This window comes from Dipodomys merriami, unplaced genomic scaffold (assembly GCF_024711535.1).
Source record: "Dipodomys merriami isolate MVZ:Mamm:240054 unplaced genomic scaffold, mDipMer1.0.p SCAF_281, whole genome shotgun sequence".
In the NCBI taxonomy this organism is placed as follows: Eukaryota; Metazoa; Chordata; class Mammalia; order Rodentia; family Heteromyidae; genus Dipodomys; species Dipodomys merriami.
The window spans coordinates 184,687-192,490 of NW_027204282.1; the positions used below are offsets into that span (position 1 = coordinate 184,687).

The 7,804-nt window shown below is 37.0% G+C and overlaps 1 pseudogene; it reads left to right on the top strand.

The window, feature by feature from the left end:
* The first annotated feature begins 815 nt into the window (after window positions 1–815).
* LOC138838521 (14-3-3 protein zeta/delta pseudogene) lies at window positions 816–4,417 on the top strand (annotated as a pseudogene).
* The last annotated feature ends 3,387 nt before the right edge of the window (window positions 4,418–7,804 follow it).

Here is a 7,804-nt window from a genome sequence, read left to right on the forward strand (position 1 = left end):
GCACTCTACCAAAGAACCACATTCCAAGCCGTAGAAAATGTTTTAAAAAGTGATTTCATTGCAGAAATTAAAATAAAACAGTAATTTAATGGAATTTTCTTGCAAGTTTAAACAACAGTAAAATATGGCAAATTTTTTTTAAAGATGAGGAATATTGATTAAGTAACATTGAGCAGTCTCATGTGTAAAAGTAGCATGCAGAAACTCTGTATGAAGGTAGCTCCATACCAATAGCTCAGATTTCCCATTTCTCAGGACTTTAGACAGGAACTTGATCATGTCCCAACTGTTCATAATTGTGAACCTCTTTGCTCTGAGTGACAGTTGGAGTAGAAGGCAAGATTTCCTTCATCATATCATCATTGTGCGAGGTCATCATAGAATGTGCACATTGAACACCTGGCACCATACACACTACCATAGGCCATATTGTTTCCAAAAATAAAACCCACAATCACACGTTACTATAATGTCTGGATATGAAATCATTTTAACATGACAAAAAATGAGCAGCAAACAAAATGTACTTTAACTGATTGTGAAATTTTCAGGGCGAATTAAGGATATTGGTCACATGGAAAAACAATGAAATTGGATTTGAAGAAGACCCATGTCTACAAAGCTGCTGGAGCCTGTGAGCTGTGAGATCCAGGGACAGAAGCTCAGTCTCACCACTGCTTTTGCCACCGTCCAGAGACCAATTACTTCCTGTCTTTACTCCACCACCAATTCAGGACACAGAGCATCCAGTCATGGATAGAAATGAGATGGTGCAGGAGGCTGAAGTGGCCAAGCAGGCTGAGCGATATGGTGACATGGCAGCCTGCATCAAGTCTGTAACTGAGCAAGAAGCTGAATTACCTAATGAAGAAAGGAATCTTCTTTCAGCTGCTTACTTGAACCCATAGGTCATCTTGGAGGGTAATTTCAAGTATTGCGCAAAAGACAGAAGGTGCTGAGAAAAATCAGCAGATCGTGTGAGAACACAGGAAGAATTGAGAAGAAGCTAAGAGATATCTGCAATGATATAATGTCTGTTTTGGAAAAGTTCTTGATCCCTAATGCTCCACAAGCAGAGAGCAATGTCTTCTATTTGAAAATGAGGAAAGCCTGCTACCACATCATGGCTGAGGTTGCTGCTGGTGATGACAAGAAAGGGAATCTGAGTTAGTCATTCCAAGCATACCAAGAAGATTTTGAGGTTAGCAAAAAGGAAATTCATCCAATGCATCCTATCAGATTGTTCTGGCCCTGAAATTGTCATTATTCGATATGAGATTGTGAACTCCCCAGAGGAAGATTCCTTTCTTGAAAAGATAGCTTTTGATGAAGTCATTGCTGAGAACTTTATACTTTATGTGGGTTATGTTACTTCTATTTTAATTTCTGTATTTCCCATGTTTTTTTGTTTCTTTGTTTCATATTAGGAGAATAGAGCATGTTAACATTTAGTGAGTTATCTGTTTTCATCATGAGATGGCCAGTATGACGATGTGGAATTTTTAAACAAGTTATAAATTTTTGGCATGTGCTTTGGTTCATGGTGACTTCACAAGGGCCAGTGTTAAAACTGATTCCACGTCTAAGCGAAGAAATCTTCCTACATATTGGTTTGTACTCGTGTAGAATAAGAGGGAAAATTGGTTCCGGTCACAGGTGTAGTTATCGTGTGTATTATAAAGTTTTGGAGCATTCTAGGGCTGTGGCTCAAATAGATATTCCATGGCTATTCCAAGTTGGAATCATGTATTTCTGTGGAAGAGTCTATTTCAGTGAGCACACCTTTGACTACAGCACCAGAAGTGTTCTTTCAGACAAAGTTGTGACCCAATTAACTCTGGATAAGGGCAGTAACGGTTCACATTCCATAATTTGTGAAGTTACCTGCTGTTTGCTCAAATTATTTTTGCTACACATTTTATTTGTATTTCAGTGTTTTAGACAACCTAAGAAGTGGTATAAAAGTAAAGGTGTAGTAAAAATGAAATGCTTGGTATTCACTATTCATGTGTATTAAGCACAGTCATACACAAAAAACCTTATGTATTTAACTGGTTTTTAGATTCTTTTTCCTTCTGTGATTTTTTTTTCTATTTTGCTACGTGCCTCAAACACATATGCTGTAAAAAAACTAGATAACAGGGAAATAAGATGATGGCCTGCTTTGTTTAATGTCTTTTGAAATTTTCATGAACCATCTAACCATAATTGTTAAGAACACATATATTAAGTTCATGTAAGTGGAATAAAACATTTTTGAATGGACTTTTCAACTACTTTCTCTACTATATTTCATGTAAATCATTGTTTTGAGTTTAAATATCCTCTAAGGAAATTGTACATTATTAGAAAATTGTTCCTTAGTCCCTTTTCACAGGCAATTTACTGAGTTAAAGTGCAAAGTTTATCATAACAACAAAAATCCTAATCTAACTACCAACCACTTCCAATACTCCCCATTCTACCCTCACCTCAAAAACAAAAGTGTTTTTTTTTCTCCTTTGGGGTGGAAAATTGATTGGAAAACTAATGTGTTCCAGTTAAAATTTTGGCAGATAGCAATTTCTGAATTAAGAAGCCACATTGTACTTGGCCCATATGACATTGGATAGCATTAACTGTAAATTCTATGCTTCCTAATCAGTTTTGGTTTTTCAGAATTTCTTGGTACAGTTTGCCTTCGATTTTGGTCATTCTGTTTGTCGGGTGCATAGGATTTTCTTCTTCTTCTTTTTTTTTTTTTTGTCTTCTGCCTTGTCACTTGTCTTGGTGGCTGTGTACTTTGGAAATGGCCACATGATCTTTCTGGCTCTACATACTCTCTAAGATCCTTTGTTACTTTGCTTGCATTCCACAAATTGTTTCCAACATCCTCCACTGCAGCACATCTTACCTTAGTTGATGAGATTGTGTATCTCTTATAAACTCTATCCCAAATGGTCTGTCTGTCATTTTTGGCACAAAATCTTTCTTCTCGCAATAATGATGAGGCTGTTATACCTAAATCACATCATACAGAATATTTCCTTGGTACTTTACAGAAAACAGAAATGCCATTTGAAAAGGTGCATTTGTTTTTTCTTATAAAATGTAAGATCCTCTAGAGCAGGGGCAATATTTTCTGTATGTTCTATTTTGCCTAGTACAATGTAAATGCTCAATAAATACTGATGATCTGAGGCAAAAAAAATCTGCCCTCTTTATTTGAAATACCAGCTATACAAATTACTATTCTTGTGTTTGATATAGTTTTAAAATGAAAAGTTTGCAGTTATATCGAAGACAGTCAGGCATAGAGACATGCATTTATGTATGCAAACACACACACATATTGCTTTGGTTTAAGTAGTAAGATAACATTTACCTAATTTAAAATATAAAATCAATGCTATATGTAAATCAATACAAACCCACCCAGTCAATTGAATCCACCCAGATTCCTTCGTAAAACCGGTAAATTTATTAGATCTTTTGCACAAGTGTTAGCGCTTCTGACAAAGCTCATCTCAGAAGAAGCCATGATGGAAAAGAACCCAAGACTGATATCAGGGCCTTAAAACAGGAACACACAAGAGGTGAGATCCATTTTCAAAGAAGTGATATCAGTAAAATTATTAAATTATTTGGGATTGAAAACCAAAGAAATGAAGATCTCTACAAAGAAGGCGACTAAAAAGAAAGAAATTTAGTTCAGTCATGAACTAAAAACACAGATCACCTTGATGTGAATAGTTTCTCTGACATATCAGCACTGTCAGCAATTATTCTTGGTTCTACATTTGGTATTTTTGCTTCTCTCTGAAAAACTTGGGGAGGTTACGTAACAAAAAATCTGTTTTGCTTCACTATCTATGCAGTGAGTATTAATAGTTTACCAAAGTACCTTTTGTGGTCAATAGGCCCCAGATGTAATATAAATAACAAGACAGATGTTCTTATCTGAGTTCCATCCATTTGTAGGGTCTCAAGTAAGTTAGGATGGAGAGAAATTAGAGAGGCTGTTGCATTAAGAAAGTGACAGCTAACACACATTGCAAATATGCTTATAGGGTCTTTCTTCAATTTTTAGCCTTTCCCTATAAAATTGTGTTAAATCATAGGATGATGAGAATTTTTCAATTACAAAAATCATTAAGAGGCATGGACCTATTTGTTGGTTATGAAAAAATGAATTTGCGGGACTGGAATTGAAAAAAAAAAATAGAAGGAATTGGGGTAATAATGGAGCTTCATGTTTTTAATTTCTCTTCCAGGACTGCAAGACAGAAACAATCCTGCTCAGTGCAATGAAGTTTCAGTTGAAGAAAATGGGGTAGCAGTTGCTAAGGCCAACAGCAATATGACCAATGTCAAGATGGATGACCACCTTAGCAAATCAATGAGCACTAGCAACATGTCTTTGATATCATTGGAATGAGGTAAGAAATGCCCTAAAATTGCTTTCTATTCTCACGGATCTTCACAGAGCCAAGAAACTAAGCATGTTCTTCCTCTACAGTCATTTAGCATTTTATAAATTTACAGTTTTATGCTTGGTGATTAGAAAGAAAAATGGGAAATTGTGCACTCAGTATTAAAAGAGATTTATTATTAGTTTAAAAATGGTGTGCATTAGGCTAGTTTTATTTCCCTAGTATTGAGGATCAAACCCAGAGTCTCTGGTAAAGAACTGCTACACTTGTGTTTCTTTGAAAATCAATCTTTCTATGTTACCTAGAATGGCCTTCATCTCCTGAGCTTGAATGATCCTCCCTGCTCAGGCTTAGAAGTTGCTGGACTATAGTTGTATCACTGGGCCTGGAAAGATTAGGCCTAGGGAGCTAAGGAATTTAGGAATTCTCTGGTGATGCTGCATTATCAGTAAAGGAACTGTGTTGTCCCAAATGATGCCTGACTATTCCTGACTGTGGCAAATGCCAGAGGTCAGAACACAAGCCTAATTTCTAGAAGTGGCCCTGACTCTTCCCACACTCAGGACCTGGGATAACAAAGATTTATTCCAAAGTCTAATGGGTAACACCTGGGAAGACAATATGAGGTAGCTTAGCGTGACTGAGAGGAACTTTTAGGATCATAGAAGAGGGAGGAATTCACACTGGAATAGGGCATGCAAACGGAAAGACAAAAACACCCTGGTTTGGGCCAAGCCATCAAGCTTCACAGAGACCTATCCTTCACTTCACACTTGCAACTCACTCACATTCCCTCGATCTCCCCAAACCACCATCAATTTAACCAGTAATTGTGGTGAGGTGCCTGTTCTAAGACAACTCCTCCCACCCACAGGATGCTTTGCACTATTTAGCTGAACCAATTGTTAAAGAAAAGATAATGGGAAAATTCTGAGTTCAAGACACAAGAGCAACAATTAACATCAAAGAAAAGAAATGAAAAGTAAAGAACCTTAAAGGAAGGGAAAACTTTGGAAACAGCCAAAAACTACTTAAGATTTCAAAAATGGAATTTGGGCCTTTCTGGGAAATTGTTAGATTTTTTTAAAAAATTTAATTTGTGCAAGGATTATGCTGTATATCTAGCAATTCTGCGACTGTATTGCAGTGTATACATTAAAGCATGAAAAATGATCCAAGAATCAGTTTAGTGCCTGCAAATACCTTTTTATATTGAACAGGGAGCTATTCCAAAATGTAAAGAAATCAGAAATAATTTACATTCAACAGAACTTATCTGTTAAACACAAACAGAAACAAAAGTCTCATAATCTCAATTACATTAGTAGATCTAAGAATTAAAAAGCCAACTTATTTCATGCTTCCAATACTTGTCCATTTCTCAGATAGACTAACAATGTTTCAGGAGACACACAGTGATTTTCATTAAAAAAAAAAAAAAAAAACTCACCTATGCTCATGGGAAGCTGGAGAAAACCTCCCTATGCATCCCTGCAGTCCTAAGACAAAGGGCCTAGCACTGGCAGGAACCTACTTCCTCTCAGAATGGCACGATGCATTGTGGGAATTGTAGTCTATTTTGCAGCACAGATACTTTGAAAGTGCAGGGTTTTTATTCTTTTTTTTTTTTAAAAGCAGGGCAAAGATCCTTCTGCGCATGTGCCTCCCCACCCACTGTGGGTGTTTTCAGCCTGCAAATTCCAGTTTCTTTCCCACTGCCTTGCTGCTGGAAGTTTTCTCTTCAGTGGAGCTTGGAGGTGTAACTTGAAGGAATCTCAGGCTGCAGAACAAATAACAGGTAGGAACTGTGAGCTGGATGCAAAACACAAGGCAATATTGATCCTCCACATGTTCCTCCAGCATGAGGCTAATGATTTGTTCAGGGCTCAAGAGTTTGTGCTGCCACAGCCCTTGTGACTCTACGTGCCAGAAACTGGCTTGCAACATTCTGACAGCAAGTTGGGTGGTTCTCCAGAATAGGAGAAAGTGTGCATTTATATTTCCATGATGGTGATATTCTGCTGTTAACACATGTGACTTTATTATCTTTGCCGAGGTGTAAGATGAGCATGGTAACAATTGTAGTAAAATTGTGATGTGTGTGCCTGATATGACCCCATTTATATTGCAGTTGTTTTTGGGTTTCTGTGTTGTTTCTCCTAGAGGTGTCTCTGCTCTTCTCCTTCATTGTTAGCTTTCTTAGTACTCCTGGCTTTAGTTCACCCGTGTTTGTACGAGACCTTTTTACTAGGAACAGGTCTACATGAGATATTGCAATAGTGTGTGATGGTCCTGGTTTTTTTCTTTCTGTTAAGCAATGAAGCTTGGCAATGTTTGAAGGAGGATACCTTGTCAACTCTGACAAGCCCTACAGAGCCGAGGCAGAAAGGTAAAGGAAGGGCAAAATGTTTTCAGCTTCCTTGCCTTAAGCAAAGATTGGTAATACTCCACAGAGCACAAGAAATCAGGTGGTACTCTTTCCTCTAACTCTCCTAATAACTTGGTGCTCTTGGAAGTTTAACAGTAACTAGTAGGAGGGGAAATAAACTTGCCTGAGGAATCAGTCAGAACCTAGTTCTCAGAAGGGACATGGGGCTGTAGTTTGTGGATTAGGATTTATTTTCACAACTGAAAGTATCTATCTCTGTTCTTACTAATTTATTCAGCCTGTTCACACTATCAATTCTTGTACATGATATCTCAAATGTCTCACCTGTGGGTATACTGATACTAGCCTTATAGTATTGGTTTTTACCTGCAGTTAAGAAAGTGTGTTATCATGGAGTGTTACAGAAGGAAATTAAACTACTGTGTCTTACTCAAAGTGGTATGGTTTTTAGATGTAACGTATAATGAAGTTTTAGGTATTGTTCTCCATTTTGTCTCATCTGTTCAAAGAAGTATTATTTCACTTAAGAAAATCTTCATGGGAATTGAAGTCAATGAAGCTTGAACATTTCTTTAAAATATTTTAGTGAAACATGTTGATACCTTTTTATCCTTTGCACTTCCTATGGATTTTCCTAGCTTAAAATTTTACTAACATGGATGTTCTCCACTTTATCTGTTCTTGTCAAGTTACAATTTCTCCACTAGATTAATGAGCCTATTTTACATCATTTAAAATGTGAGAGTGCCTAAATATGTATTTCAAAACAATTGTTCAATAGAATTTAAATACTATACAATAAAATGCTCTTTTTTGTGTGCTAGACCTGGTTCTTGGGCTCAAGCACTGGACATTGACCCTGAGCTCCTTTTGTTCCAGCCTAAAGTTCTACCACTTAAGCCATATCTCCACTTCTAGGTATTTTAGTAGTTTATTGGACATCAGTGTCTCTTAGAGTTTCTTGCCCCAGCTGGCTTCAATCTGTGGTGCTCAGATCTCAGAC